This window comes from Pseudophryne corroboree, chromosome 7 (assembly GCF_028390025.1).
Source record: "Pseudophryne corroboree isolate aPseCor3 chromosome 7, aPseCor3.hap2, whole genome shotgun sequence".
Taxonomy (NCBI): Eukaryota; Metazoa; Chordata; class Amphibia; order Anura; family Myobatrachidae; genus Pseudophryne; species Pseudophryne corroboree.
This window is the reverse complement of record NC_086450.1, coordinates 265,893,736-265,910,213: the sequence shown is the minus strand read 5'-3', so window position 1 is coordinate 265,910,213 and position 16,478 is coordinate 265,893,736. Positions and strand designations below refer to the sequence as shown.

At 48.3% G+C, this 16,478-nt stretch overlaps 1 long non-coding RNA gene across 1 annotated transcript; it reads left to right on the top strand.

Annotated features, from left to right (window-relative positions):
• The first annotated feature begins 389 nt into the window (after positions 1-389).
• LOC134943573 (uncharacterized) lies at positions 390-15,066 on the top strand. The gene is made up of 2 exons (XR_010181616.1): positions 390-705; positions 14,877-15,066. It is a non-coding gene; the product is annotated as an uncharacterized LOC134943573 (long non-coding RNA).
• The last annotated feature ends 1,412 nt before the right edge of the window (positions 15,067-16,478 follow it).

Genomic DNA, 16,478 nt, shown 5'->3' with positions numbered 1-16,478 from the left:
ACAACACCCTTCTCCGGCCGACTCCCCCTCTCCGGACCACTCCCCCTCTCCAGCCACCTCCCCCTCTCCAGCCCAATCCCCCTCTCCGGCCACCTCCCCCTCCAGCCCAATCCCCCTCTCCTGCCACCTCCCCCTCTCCAGCCCAATCCCCCTCTCCGGCCACCTCCCCCTCTCCAGCCCAATCCCACTCTCTGGCCACCTCCCCCTCTCCAGCCCAATCCCCCTCTCCGGCCACCTCCCCCTCTCCAGCCCAATCCCCCCTCTCCGGCCACCTCCTCCTCTCCGGCCCCCCTCCCCCTCTCCGGCCCCTCCCCCTCTCCAGCCCACTCCCCCTATCCGGCCCCACTCCCCCTATCCGGCTCAATCCCCCTCTCCGGCCCAATCCCCCTCTCTTACCAAAACCCCCTCTCCGGCCCAATACCCATCCTTTTCCCAATTCCCCCTCTCTGCCCCCCTCCCGCTCTGTGTCCCAAACCATCTCTCCACCACCCTCACCCTATCTTTCACAAACACCCTCTGTAACCTACTCCACCTTCCATCCTCTTTCCCAAATGGACACTCCTTCCCCCATCCAGCCACCATCCCCCATGCAGCCAACCACCCCCATCCAGTCGCCATCCCCCAGCCAAACCCCTTCGCCCCCATCTGAATGGGCAACAGAGGCCCCGGACCAACTTCAGGGAGGTGGTGAAGTGGCAGAGGAAAGTAAGTTCACACACATTTTTACAAATGGTTAAATAGTATTGAACGACACATTAAAATAATTGCATTGTTGTACTGTGGCCAATCTTTTGACAAGGTTAAATGCTTATGTGGACAGGTTTGCATGCACAACACGGTTTGTATGTGAAACATTATATGGCAAACATTTAGACCTGAGTGGAAATTTGTGTGTGGTTTACATTTTAGAATAGTGCCTGGTTAATGCAATATTTGCACATTAAAGTCGCAGGAGTCTATTTGTTAGGCAGGCTAAGGACACAGTTATTTGTGTTGTGAAAGACACACTCCTACTATTTAGGCCTTTGACTTGTTTATAGCTCTTAGACCTTATGTTGTAAGGCACAGTGGCGTAAGTTTGTCTCAGTTGCCCGGAGGCAAGAAAAATATTGGTGTCCTCCCCCCAATGTATGTAATTTGCTCCTGCATAGTAAGCCTGCAGATTCTAACTATATGAAGCTACTGCAAAACCATTGCAACTAGGCAGATCTATGTAGGGGTCCAGCCACACACTACTACATAGATCTGCTCAGTCCCTCCCAATGCTGATTATTTCTGGGACAATTAATTTGCAAGTGTCATATCCAGGATTAGAACCCACAACCTATTACACTGGAAGCATGCACCTTACTGATGGAGATATCTGCTGTTGCATAGGAAGTATGAGAATTCTAACTATATGAAGTTACTTATAATTGTCAGAGAAATAACTTCATATAGTTAGAATTCTCATGCTTCCTGTATAGGAGCAAATAGCTTCTTCAGTAAGGTGTCTGCTTCCAGTATATCTATAATAAAGAGGGTCTGATTTGTAAGGTGTAGTGGCTAGTGGGGAACTTGGTTGCGGAAAAGTTACCGGCTGTTGTCAATTAACTTAATTGATTAATGTAGCTGAACACATGGAACAGGAGGAGAGGTGCCCCCTTCAAAGAAGAAGCCCGGCGGCAGCTGTCTCCGTTGCCTCCCAGAGTTCTGCCTCTGGTAAGGCAGCCTTTCATGGAGGGTGGCCATGCTAGGATATGTGGGCCTTCTGAAGATGTGGATATGCACTGTGATGATGCTAGACCAAAAAAAAAAAAAACTCCAGATGTGAATTAATCCCTGCATGAGACGACATTTACTAAGATGGTATTACAATTTAAGATGTGATGTTGCCCATAGCAAACAAGCAGAGCATACTTTGAAGTAATTTGGCACCTTCTACAAGATAATATGTTTAATGTGATTGGTTGCTATGGGTGACGTCCCAGCTAAAATCTAACTCCAATATTACTGTATGTTCCCCATGGTGTGGTACACTTTGTATTTTTACTACAAAAAACATTTGCCGAGCAGGCTTGTGTGTTGTTGTGGTAATGTTTACACATTAAAACATCCATTATGTAGTTACTTGGACATTAAAGCAGGCCTGCACAAACTGCACCCCTCCAGCTGTGGAGAAAATCCACATCCCAGCATTGCCAGACACAGCTTCTGCATTCTCTGACAGCACAACTGGGTTAAGGCATGCTGGTATATGAATTTTCTAGACAGGTGGAGGGCCGCAGTTTGGACATGCCTGTGTTAAAGTGTGCTTTGTGGCTTGTTTGTATAATCTGTAATGTGACTAAGTTAGTAATGTTTATTTCTCTAACGTCCTAGTGGATGCTGGGGACTCCGTAAGGACCATGGGGAATAGACGGGCTCCGCAGGAGACAGGGCACTCTAAGAAAGAATTCGTACTACTGGTGTGCACTGGCTCCTCCCTCTATGCCCCTCCTCCAGACCTCAGTTAGAATCTGTGCCCGGACAGAGCTGGGTGCTTATAGTGAGCTCTCCTGAGCTTGCTGATAAGAAAGTATTTTAGTTAGGTTTTCTTATTTTCAGAGCGCTTCTGCTGGCAACAGACTCTCTGCTACGTGGGACTGAGGGGAGAGAAGCAAACCTACTAACTGCGGCTAGGTTGCGCTTCTTAGGCTACTGGACACCATTAGCTCCAGAGGGTTCGAACACAGTATCTTAACCTTGGTCGTCCGTTCCCGGAGCCGCGCCGCCGTCCCCCTCGCAGAGCCAGAAGACAGAAGCCGGCAGAAGCAAAAAGACATCAAAATCGGCGGCAAAAGACTCCTGTCTTCACATGAGGTAGCGCACAGCACTGCAGCTGTGCGCCATTGCTCCCACACTACCCACACACTCCGGTCACTGTAGGGTGCAGGGCGCAGGGGGGGCGCCCTGGGCAGCAATTATGATACTTCTTGGCAAAAGTCACATATATACAGCTGGGCACTGTATATATGTATGAGCCCCCGCCATTATTTTTACACAGAAAGCGGGACAGAAGCCCACCGCTGAGGGGACAGGGCTTCTTCCTCAGCACTCGCCAGCGCCATTTTCTCTCCACAGCTCCGCTGAGAGGAAGCTCCCCAGGCTCTCCCCTGCAGTCTCCAGGTAGAAAGAGGGTAAAAAGAGAGGGGGGGGGGGCACATAAATTTAGGCGCATAAATCGTTTATACAGCAGCTACTGGGTAAACACTAAGTTACTCTGTAATTCCTGGGTTATATAGCGCTGGGGTGTGTGCTGGCATACTCTCTCTCTGTCTCCCCAAAAGGCCTTGTGGGGGTCCTGTCCTCAATTAGAGCATCCCCTGTGTGCGTGCGGTGTGTCGGTACGATTGTGTCGACATGTTTGACGAGGAAGGCTACGTGGAGGCAGAACAGGTGCAGATGAATGTGGTGTCTCCGCCGACAGCGCCGACACCTGATTGGATGGATATGTGGAAGGTGTTAAATGATAATGCAAACTCCTTGCATAAAAGGTTGGATAAAGCTGAAGCCTTGGGACAGTCAGGGTCTCAACCCATGCCTGATCCTACAGCTCAGAGGCCGGCAGGGTCTCAAAAGCGCCCACTATCCCAAATTGTTGACACAGATATCGACACGAATTCTGAATCCAGTGTCGATGGCGACGAGGCAAAATTGCAGCCTAAAATGGCTAAAGCCATCCACTACATGATTATAGCAATGAAGGACGTGTTGCATTTTTCAGAGGAAAACCCTGTCCCTGACAAGAGGGTTTATATGTTTGGGGAGAAAAAACAAGAGGTGACTTTTCCCCCTTCACATGAATTAAATGAAAAAGCGTGGGATTCTCCTGATAGATTACTTATGACGTATCCTTTCCCGCCAACGGACAGGTTACGCTGGGAATCCTCCCCTAGGGTAGACAAAGCGTTGACACGCTTATCCAAGAAGGTGGCCCTGCCGTCACAGGATACGGCCTCCCTAAAGGATCCTGCGGATAGGAAGCAGGAAGGTATCCTGAAGTCTGTTTATACACATTCCGGTACACTACTGAGGCCAGCAATTGCTTCGGCCTGGATGTGTAGTGCTGTAGCAGCATGGACAGATACTCTGTCTGAGGAACTAGATACCCTGGACAGGGAGACTATTTTACTGACCCTGGGGCATATCAAAGACGCTGTCCTATATATGAGGGATGCCCAGAGGGACATTTGCCTACTGGGCTCTAGAATAAACGCAATGTCGATTTCTGCCAGAGAGGTCCTGTGGACTCGGCAATGGACAGGTGATGCCGACTCTAAAAAACACATGGAGGTTTTACCTTATAAGGGTGAGGAATTGTTTGGGGACGGTCTCTCGGACCTAGTTTCCACAGCTATGGCTGGGAAGTCAATTTTTTTGCCATATATTCCCTCACAGCCTAAGAAAGCACCGTATTACCAAATGCAGTCCTTTCATTCACAAAAAAGCAATAAAGTCAGAGGTGCATCCTTTCTTGCCAGAGGCAGGGGTAGAGGAAAAAAGCTGCACCATACAGCTAGTTCCCAGGAACAGAAGTCCTCCCCAGTTTCCACGAAATCCACCGCATGACGCTGGGGCTCCACAGGTGGAGCCGGGAGCGGTGGGGACGCGTCTCCGAAATTTCAGCCACCAGTGGGTTCGTTCACAGGTGGATCCCTGGGCTATACAGATTGTGTCTCAGGGATACTGTCACGATCCGGGTATCTGGACGCCATTTCTTACCTATCAGATGCCTCCTAAGGCTGGCTCAGCGCTCCAGGACCGGATCCCATCTGTTATCCTGATGTGCACATTCCCGCATCCTCTCCTGTCTCTCTGGACGCAGTCACAGTAACGCCTTATACATCTGGCATGGCGTCTCCCGCGGCCTCCGCCGCCGTACCTGAGCTTCTGCATTCAGAGTGGCGATTACGTCAGCCGCGGCCTCCGCTGTGTCCGCGTGGTCGGATGTGCATCTGTCAGCCTGGCGTCTCCGGTGGCCGGCGCCGCCATTACTGTTTTCCAGACCACATGGATTACAATCCAAACTTCCCTCCAAGTGTCTGCATGGGCGCAGCCATCTTGGATTTTGTCAGCTGATCATTCCTACCAATCCGTTGTCAGTATTATTAATTTGCATAATTGCCTAGCCAATGCCTTCCTTGCTGCAGGTATAAATAGGTTGTGCCTGAGCAAGGAAGGCGTCAGTGCTTTGGTTGTCAAACCTAGTTCCAGTTTGTCTCTCTTCTGTGAATGTCTTCCAGGTTCCAGCTCCTGTCTCCAGACTTCTGCTATAGAGACCCGCACCAGCATTCCATCTGCGGTGTAGCCTGACTCTCCGATCCATTCTGGACTCACCTGTTTCCAGCTACAACATCACCTGCTTCCAGCTCAGCTTCCAGCAGTGTACAGCTTCTCTTAAAGGGCCGGTGTCCTTTCTGCAGTTTACCACTCTCCACCGGTATTATTATTTCTCCGCTCTCAAATTCTACATTTCATCTACATTGCATCGCTCTCAAGCTTTATTTATTATTTAACTGGTTCCAGCCAGTATCCACTCCGTGCCAACACCTGTCTGGTTCTAACCAGGACCCACAGCAGCATTTTATCTACAGCAGTCCAGCTTTCCCTGGAACACCAGCTGGTACGACCCTGGGCTTTCCTCATTGCTACAGTTGAGCCTGGTAAGGACTTTCCAACTTGCAGATAATAAGAACTGTCTCATACCACCAGAGCTCTGTGGCCCCTGCCACCCTGTAGTACCCAGGAACTGTATTATTATTTCTCTGCTGCTTTTTATGTTACTTTTTACTGCTACTGTGATGCATGGAGTTTGTCATAAATAAATATCATTGACTTTTACTCAAGTTGTCGTGGTCACGCCTTCGGGCGGTTTCTCTTCATGTTACTTACATGTCCAGGGGTCTGATACAACCTCCCAGGTTCCGGTACATCTCAGCCCCTACAACTGAGGCTGCCTTTCGTCAGCTCAGGCCCTCAGTTGTGACAGTAAGCACTGACCAAATGAATCCAGCCGGAGACCAGGATCAAGCGGCCAGGCCGATGCAAGAACTGGCAGCCCGACTTGAACATCAGGAGGCTGCACAGGGCCACATCATCCGCTGTCTCCAGGATTTCTCTACTCGGCTGGATGGGATTCAGACAACTCTCCGTGGATCAGGCGCATCTGGGGCGTCAACCACAGTGACTCCAACTATAACCCCACCCACCTTACCCGTTTCTGCTCCACGTCTTCATCTTCCAACGCCAGCAAAATTTGACGGATCTCCAAGATTCTGCAGGGGATTTCTCAACCAGTGTGAGATTCAGTTTGAGCTACAACCTGGCAATTTTCCCAGTGACCGTACAAAGATTGCCTACATCATCTCACTTCTCAGTGGCTCAGCCCTTGACTGGGCATCACCGTTATGGGAGAGGTCCGACACCCTGCTATCTTCTTACACTGCATTCGTGTCAACATTCAGGCGCATCTTCGACGAGCCAGGCCGGGTAACTTCAGCTTCGTCTGAGATTCTCCGTTTACGCCAGGGATCACATACTGTAGGACAATATCTTATACAGTTCCAGATCCTGGCATCTGAACTGGCATGGAACGACGAGGCCCTGTATGCTGCATTCTGGCATGGTTTATCCGAGCGTATTAAAGATGAGTTAGCTACCAGAGACTTACCCTCCAAGTTAGATGAGCTAATCTCACTTTGTACAAAAGTTGACTTACGTTTCAGAGAGAGAGCAACTGAGCGTGGAAGATCATCTGCTCCAAAATCTTCTGCTCCTCCTCCTCGCCAACTGTCACCAACTAAAGATGAACCCATGCAAATTGGCCGTTCCCGTTTAACTCCTGCTGAGCGCCGAAGACGTCTCTCTGAGTCTCTCTGTCTGTATTGTGCAGCCCCGTCTCACACTATTCATGCCTGTCCCAAACGTCCGGGAAACTTCAAATCCTAGCTCGCCAAGGAGAGGGCCGGCTAGGAGTAATGATCTCCTCTCCATCTCCTCAAGATTGTAATCTCCCAGTCTCGCTTCAAGTTGCTCAACGTTATCAGAACGTCATTGCCCTCCTGGATTCCGGAGCAGCTGGGAATTTTATTACCGAAGCCTATGTTAAACGGTGGTCCCTACCCACCGAGAGACTTCCTTCCTCCTTTTCCTTAACTGCCGTGGATGGCAGTAAAATTTTTGATACAGTTATTGCTCTAAGGACTCTACCAGTTCGTCTGAGAGTGGGAGTTCTTCATTCCGAACTTATTTCACTTTTAGTGATTCCAAGAGCCACACATCCTGTGGTCCTGGGCCTTCCATGGCTCCGTCTTCACAATCCTACAATTGATTGGACGACTACGCAAATCCTGGCATGGGGTCCCTCCTGTGCTGAGACATGTTTGTTTAAAGTGTTGCCTGTCTGTTCTTCCTCCCCCAGGTCGTCTGATGTTCCACCTCCTCCATATCAAGATTTCACGGATGTGTTCAGTAAAGCTTCTGCTGATATCCTTCCTCCTCATAGAGAATGGGACTGCCCGATTGATCTCGTTCCAGGGAAGGTTCCACCTCAAGGCCGAACTTATCCGTTGTCTCTGCCCGAGACGCATTCTATGGAGGAATACATTAAAGAGAACCTAGCAAAGGGGTTCATTCGACCTTCTTCTTCTCCAGCCGGCGCAGGCTTCTTTTTTGTAAAAAAGAAAGATGGTGGTCTGCGGCCGTGCATCGACTACAGAGGTTTGAACGACATTACCATCAAGAACCGCTATCCTTTACCCCTGATTACTGAGCTCTTTGACAGAGTTAGCGGAGCTACCATCTTTACAAAGCTGGACTTGAGAGGTGCATACAATCTCATCCGGATCCGTGAGGGTGACGAGTGGAAGACCGCATTTAACACCCTTGACGGACATTATGAGTACCTCGTCATGCCCTTCGGATTGAGCAATGCTCCAGCTGTCTTCCTGCATTTCGTCAATGAGATCTTCAGAGACATTCTATACCGTCATGTCGTGGTCTATCTAGATGATATCCTCATTTTTGCCAACAATTTAGAGGAACATCGTTTTTGGGTAAAGGAGGTTCTGTCCCGTCTCCGTGTCAATCATCTCTATTGCAAATTAGAGAAATGCGTCTTTGAAGTCAAGTCCATTCCGTTTCTAGGGTACATTGTGTCCGGTTCCGGACTAGAGATGGATCCTGAGAAACTACAAGCAATCCAGAATTGGCCGGTACCCTTAACCCTCAAAGGGGTCCAGAGGTTCTTAGGGTTCGCCAATTATTACCGAAAGTTTATACGAGACTTTTCCACCATTGTGGCGCCTATTACTGCTTTCACCAAGAAGGGTGCTAACCCGTCCAAGTGGTCTGAAGAAGCCATGCAAGCTTTTCATCTTTTAAAACAGAGGTTCATCTCTGCGCCTGTCCTGAAACAGCCTGACATCGACTCTCCTTTCATCCTAGAGGTGGATGCCTCCTCCGTTGGAGTAGGAGCGGTGTTATCTCAGAGGGCTAAAGATGGCCATTTACATCCTTGCAGTTTCTTCTCACGGAAGTTCTCCCCAGCGGAGCGCAACTATGCCATTGGCGACCAGGAGTTGCTAGCCATCAAGCTCGCTCTAGAGGAGTGGAGATATCTGTTGGAGGGAGCTTCTCATTCAATCACCATCCTTACAGACCACAAGAACCTTCTATATCTGAAAGGCGCACAATGTCTCAACCCTCGTCAGGCCAGATGGGCACTTTTCTTTTCCAGGTTCGACTTTAAACTCCAGTTCTGTCCGGGCTCTCAGAATCGCAAGGCCGATGCCCTTTCCCGCTCATGGGAGCAAGAAAATGAGTCAGAGTCTTCAGACAAGCATCCTATTATAAGTCCGTTGGCATTCTCCACGGTAGGGATGGACTCTACGCCCCCATCAGGGAAAAGTTTTGTGAAGCCGACACTAAGGAAGAAGCTCATGCATTGGGCCCATGCTTCCCGCTTTGCCGGACATACAGGTATCCAAAAAACCCTGGAGTTTATCTCTAGGTCCTATTGGTGGCCAACTCTGAAAAAGGACGTTTTGGAGTTTATTGCATCTTGCCCAAAGTGTGCTCAACATAAAGTATCCCGCCAGTCGCCTGCGGGGCAACTGGTTCCACTATCTGTTCCCCGTCGACCATGGACCCATTTGTCGATGGATTTTATTACAGATTTGCCCATGTGCAACAAGTTTGATACCATCTGGGTGGTAGTTGACCGGTTCACCAAGATGGCACACTTCATTCCTCTCACCGGTCTTCCGTCAGCTTCCAAGTTGGCTCAAGTATTCATACAAGAGATCTTTCGACTCCACGGTCTTCCAGAAGAAATTATCTCAGATCGAGGAGTTCAATTCACAGCCAAATTCTGGCGAAGTTTATGTCAAGCCCTCCAAGTCAAGCTAAAGTTTTCCACGGCTTACCATCCTCAGACCAATGGTCAAACTGAGAGGGTGAATCAGGACTTGGAGTCCTTCCTCCGCATCTATGTGTCCTCCTCTCAAGATGACTGGGTTCAATTACTTCCCTGGGCCGAGTTCTGTCATAACAACCAGTATCATTCTTCATCTTCTTCAACACCATTCTTCACCAACTTTGGATTCCACCCTAAAGTCCCTGAGTTCCAACCGCTTCCAGCAACTTCTGTTCCCGCAGTAGATATCACCTTGCATCAGTTTGCCAATATCTGGAAGAGCGTACGATCAGCTCTGCTCAAGGCATCGTTCAGGTACAAGAAGTTTGCGGATAAGAAGCGTCGAGCAGTTCCTGCTCTCAAGGTGGGTGATCGGGTATGGTTATCCACGAAGAATTTGAGGTTAAGAGTTCCCAGTATGAAGTTTGCACCTCGCTACATCGGTCCTTTTAAAATTGATCAAGTCATCAATCCTGTTGCTTACAGACTCCAGTTGCCTCCCTTCTTAAAGATACCCAGGACATTCCATGTTTCCCTGTTGAAACCGCTAATCTTGAATCGGGTTCATTCCTCACTTCCTCCAACTCCGAAAGTCCAAACTCAACGAGGCGTTGAGTATGAAGTAGCCAAGATCCTGGACTCACGTCACCGTTACGGTCAACTTCAGTATCTTATTGACTGGAAGGGTTATGGCCCTGAGGAACGTTCATGGACCAATGCTTCTGATGTCCATGCTCCTGCCTTGGTCCGGAGATTCCATTCCAAGTTTCCTCAAAAGCCAAAGAAGTGTCCTGGGGCCACTCCTAAAGGGGGGGGGGGGGGGGGTGCTGTCACGATCCGGGTATCTGGACGCCATTTCTTACCTATCAGATGCCTCCTAAGGCTGGCTCAGCGCTCCAGGACCGGATCCCATCTGTTATCCTGATGTGCACATTCCCGCATCCTCTCCTGTCTCTCTGGACGCAGTCACAGTAACGCCTTATACATCTGGCATGGCGTCTCCCGCGGCCTCCGCCGCCGTACCTGAGCTTCTGCATTCAGAGTGGCGATTACGTCAGCCGCGGCCTCCGCTGTGTCCGCGTGGTCGGATGTGCATCTGTCAGCCTGGCGTCTCCTGTCTCCGGTGGCCGGCGCCGCCATTACTGTTTTCCAGACCACATGGATTACAATCCAAACTTCCCTCCAAGTGTCTGCATGGGCGCAGCCATCTTGGATTTTGTCAGCTGATCATTCCTACCAATCCGTTGTCAGTATTATTAATTTGCATAATTGCCTAGCCAATGCCTTCCTTGCTGCAGGTATAAATAGGTTGTGCCTGAGCAAGGAAGGCGTCAGTGCTTTGGTTGTCAAACCTAGTTCCAGTTTGTCTCTCTTCTGTGAATGTCTTCCAGGTTCCAGCTCCTGTCTCCAGACTTCTGCTATAGAGACCCGCACCAGCATTCCATCTGCGGTGTAGCCTGACTCTCCGATCCATTCTGGACTCACCTGTTTCCAGCTACAACATCACCTGCTTCCAGCTCAGCTTCCAGCAGTGTACAGCTTCTCTTAAAGGGCCGGTGTCCTTTCTGCAGTTTACCACTCTCCACCGGTATTATTATTTCTCCGCTCTCAAATTCTACATTTCATCTACATTGCATCGCTCTCAAGCTTTATTTATTATTTAACTGGTTCCAGCCAGTATCCACTCCGTGCCAACACCTGTCTGGTTCTAACCAGTACCCACAGCAGCATTTTATCTACAGCAGTCCAGCTTTCCCTGGAACACCAGCTGGTACGACCCTGGGCTTTCCTCATTGCTACAGTTGAGCCTGGTAAGGACTTTCCAACTTGCAGATAATAAGAACTGTCTCATACCACCAGAGCTCTGTGGCCCCTGCCACCCTGTAGTACCCAGGAACTGTATTATTATTTCTCTGCTGATTTTTATGTTACTTTTTACTGCTACTGTGATGCATGGAGTTTGTCATAAATAAATATCATTGACTTTTACTCAAGTTGTCGTGGTCACGCCTTCGGGCGGTTTCTCTTCATGTTACTTACATGTCCAGGGGTCTGATACAACCTCCCAGGTTCCGGTACATCTCAGCCCCTACAACTGAGGCTGCCTTCCGTCAGCTCAGGCCCTCAGTTGTGACAGATACAAACAGGAATTCGACGTGATGCCCCCTCACCGTTACCTAAAGTCGGCCCTGCCAGCATCCCCCAGGGAAAGGGGGGTAGTGTTAGCGGCAATTCACAAGTTATAACTCCAGCAGGTGGTGGTAAAGGTTCCCCTCCTTCAACAGGGAAGGGGTCACTATTCCACAATGTTTGTGGTACCGAAACCGGACGGTTCGGTCAGACCCATTTTGAATTTAAAATCCCTGAACATTTATCTGAAGAAATTCAAGTTCAAAATGGAATCGCTCAGAGCGGTCATTGCAAGCCTGGAAGAGGGGGATTTTATGGTGTCTCTGGACATCAAGGATGCTTACTTGCATGTCCCCATTTATCCACCTCATCAGGAGTACCTCAGGTTTGTGGTACAGGACTGTCATTACCAATTCCAGACGTTGCCGTTTGGCCTGTCCACGGCACCGAGAATATTTACCAAGGTAATGGCGGAAATGATGGTGCTCCTTCGAAAGCAAGGAGTTACAATTATCCCATACTTGGACGATCTCCTCATAAAGGCGAGGTCCAGGGAGCAGTTGCTGATCAGCGTAACACACTCTCAGGAAGTGTTTGCACAGCACTGCTGGATTCTGAATATTCCAATGTCGCAGCTGATTACTACAACGCGTCTGCCCTTCCTGGGCATGATTCTGGACACAGACCAGAAGAAGGTGTTTCTCCCGGAGGAGAATGCTCAGGAGCTTGTGACTCTAGTCAGAGACCTCCTAAAACCAAAACAGGTGTCGGTGCATCACTGCACGCGAGTCCTGGGAAAGATGGTGGTGTCATACGAAGCCATTCCCTTCGGCAGGTTCCATGCGAGGATCTTTCAGTGGGATCTGTTGGACAAGTGGTCCGGATCGCATCTTCAGATGCATCGGCTGATCACCCTATCCCCCAGGGCCAGGGTGTCTCTTCTGTGGTGGCTGCAGAGTGCTCACCTTCTCGAGGGCCGCAGGTTCGGCATACAGGACTGGGTCCTGATGCCATGGATGCGAACCTCCGAGGATGGGGGGCAGTCACTCAGGGAAGAGACTTCCAAGGGCTGTGGTCAAGTCAGGAGGCTTGTTTGCACATCAATATCCTGGAACTAAGGGCCATATTCAACGCCCTGAGTCAAGCGGAGCCTCTGCTTCGAAACCAACCGGTGCTGATTCAGTCAGACAACATCACCACGGTGGCCCATGTAAACCGCCAGGGCGGCACAAGAAGCAGGGTGGCAATGGTGGAAGCCACCAGGATTCTTCGTTGGGCGGAGAATCACGTGCAAGCACTGTCAGCAGTGTTCATTCCGGGAGTGGACAACTGGGAAGCAGACTTCCTCAGCAGGCACGACCTCCACCCGGGAGAGTGGGGACTTCATCAAGAAGTCTTCACGCAGATTGAAAATCGATGGGAACTACCACAGGTGGACATGATGGCGTCCCGCCTCAACAAAAAGCTAAAAAGGTATTGCGCCAGGTCAAGGGACCCTCAGGCGATAGCTGTGGACGCACTAGAAACACCGTGGGTGTTCCAGTCGGTCTATGTGTTTCCTCCTCTTCCTTCTCATACCCAAGGTAATGAGGATCGTAAGAAAAAGAGGAGTGAGAACAATACTCATTGTTCCGGATCGGCCAAGAAGGACTTGGTACCCGGAACTGCAAGAAATGCTCACAGAGGACCCATGGCCTCTGCCTCTCAGACAGGACCTGTTGCAACAGGGGCCCTGTCTGTTCCAAGACTTACCGCGGCTGCGTTTGACGGCATGACGGTTGAACGCCGGATCCTAGCGGAAAAAGGCATTCCAGATGAAGTTATTCCTACGCTAATAAAGGCTAGGAAGGACGTGACCGCAAAGCTCTATCACCGTATATGGCGAAAATATGTTGCTTGGTGTGAGGCCACGAAGGCCCCTACAGAGGAATTCCAGCTGGGCGGTTCCTGCACTTCTTACAGTCAGGAGTGACTATAAGCTTAAAATTGGGGTCCATAAAGGTCCAGATTTCAGCCCTATCCATTTTCTTTCAAAAAGAACTGGCTTCTCTTCCTGAGGTTCAGACGTTTGTTAAGGGAGTGCTACATATTCAGCCCCCTTTTGTGCCACCAGTGGCACCTTGGGATCTCAACGTGGTGGTTTGAGCCACTTAAGACCGTGGAGCTAAAGTATCTCACGTGGAAAGTGGTCATGCTATTGGCCTTAGCTTCGGCTAGGCGTGTGTCAGAATTGGTCATGTAAAAGCCCCTATCTGGTTTTCCATATGGACAGGGCAGAATTACGGACTCGTCCGCAATTTCTGCCGAAGGTGGTATCATCTTTTCATTTGAACCAACCTATTGTGGTGCCTGCGGCTACTTGTGACTTGGAGGATTCCAAGTTGCTTGATGTAGTCAGGGCTTTGAAGATTTATGTAGCCAGAACGGCTGGAGTCAGGAAAACTGACTCACCGTTTATTCTGTATGCATCCAACAAGCTGGGTGCTCCTGCTTCAAAGCAGACTATTGCGCGCTGGATCTGTAACACGATTCAGCAGGCTCATTCTGCGGCTGGATTGCCGCATCCAAAATCGGTAAAGGCCCATTCCACAAGGAAAGTGGGCTCTTCTTGGGCGGCTGCCCGAGGGGTCTCGGCATTACAGCTTTGCCGAGCAGCTACTTGGTCGGGTTCAAACACATTTGCAAAGTTCTACATGTTTGATACCCTGGCTGAGGAGGACCTGGTGTTTGCCCATTCGGTGCTGCAGAGTCATCCGCACTCTCCCGCCCGTTTGGGAGCTTTGGTATAATCCCCATGGTCCTTACGGAGTCCCCAGCATCCACTAGGACGTTAGAGAAAATAAGATTTTACTCACCGGTAAATCTATTTCTCGTAGTCCGTAGTGGATGCTGGGCGCCCGTCCCAAGTGCGGACTTTCTGCAATACGTGTATATAGTTATTGCTTAATAAAGGGTTATGTTGGCATCCGTTGGTGATGCTCTGTTGTTGTTCATACTGTTAACTGGGTATGTTATCACAAGTTATACGGTGTGATTGGTGTGGCTGGTATGAGTCTTACCCTGGATTCCAAAATCCTTTCTTTGTAATGTCAGCTCTTCTGGGCACAGTTTCCTTAACTGAGGTCTGGAGGAGGGGCATAGAGGGAGGAGCCAGTGCACACCAGTAGTACTAATTCTTTCTTAGAGTGCCCAGTCTCCTGCGGAGCCCGTCTATTCCCCAGGGTCCTTACGGAGTCCCCAGCATCGACTTCGGACTACGAGAAATAGATTTACCGGTGAGTAAAATCTTATTTATGTATCTTCATTTCAGATGCTGCCGTTGGAGATCCCATCACTATGGCTCACATTCTGGCAAACATGCGGCAGCAAATTGTTATGTTACTAGAAAATGTGGATTTATTACAAAAATTACTTTTATAACAAAAAAACAAACAAAAAACAAACACAAAAAAAAAACGCCGTTTAAAAAATTAATAAAAAACAATTATTATTCCAGTTAATCGGGTGTGGTGTTTATTTATGCAGTAAAGGAAATGCAGATTGGCTAGCATAAATGGTTTAGCTTATACATTTCAGACATGTCACTTAAGAATGTGTTTGTACAACTAAAACTGGAAACACAATACAAACAGAGTTAGGAGCTTATAGATTAAAAACACATGTTAACACATTTATGTCACACACTACACCGGTACACTAAAACAAACTATAAATTCAATTACCACATCTATATTTAAAATAACTTTGTTTTAATGTGGTTGGCCAATTATGCATACAAAGTGTTCTTCTGGTATTATTAGAAGAGTTAATTGGTCATGAACATTAACAATCATTACACTAATTGGTTTCCTAATTGAGGCAGGCTTGTGGAGCATTATTTAACTTTAAAAGTAAAAAAAAAACCATTGCTGTGCGTTTTTTACGCAATAGCTTGTGCTAATTTAAGGGGAATGTGTAAATCTACGATGAGTTTGGTTTTTAACGATGAGGTTTGTGCTTATGCGATGGCTTCGCATTAATGCGTTGTGGTTTGGCATACGCCTACTTTGTGTACTATTGCGTACGATTAAGCAGACATACGTTGTGGGCGGATATTAGCTATTGTGCAATGTTTTCGCAATTTTGCGAATATGTTGTGCAAACGAAAAAAATAGCGAACTACTCGGAATGACCACTTTTATCCGGGCTTCACCCACTCTGTGGAATGCCCTCCGACAAAGCCTATCAAAGTCCAGATCCACCCACTTAATTTTCAGTGATTCCCTATCTAATTACATCCTCTCTGTATAGTACACATAACATCACATATTTTGTCTTTCTTTACTCTCACACCCTCCTGACACTTGGCCACCATTGCGGGGTAATCATATCATACAACCTATTAAGAACCTAGCAATCTGGTGGACCATTATGCAATAGGTAGTATCTATCCTTGTGTATCAATGCCTATTTCCCTATAGATTGTAAGCTTGCGAGCAGGGACTTCCAATGTCTGTCTGTTTTTACCCAGTTTTGTTCTAGTACTGTTATTCTAATTGTAAAGTGCAACGGAATATGCTGCGCTATATAAGAAACTGTTAATAAATAAATAAATAATACATTTACTAAATTAAATTGGATGGACTTTCCTCGAGGACTCTTAAGTTTTGCATAGACAATCCCAAATTAAGTGTTTATCATTGTCAATTTAAACTTATTCTGGACTCACTACCTGAGAAATGTTCAGAAGTACTTCTGCTTGCTATGAATATCTTTTCACAGGCTTATACTACCCCATATACTTTTGTAGGTACAGAATACAGTCTATTTATATTTACCTACGCTGGGGATGACATTTTTACTCCGTAGGTTTGGAAGTAAGATGACAATTTACATTCTCATTTCTCAGAGACACAATGAAACTGGTTATTTA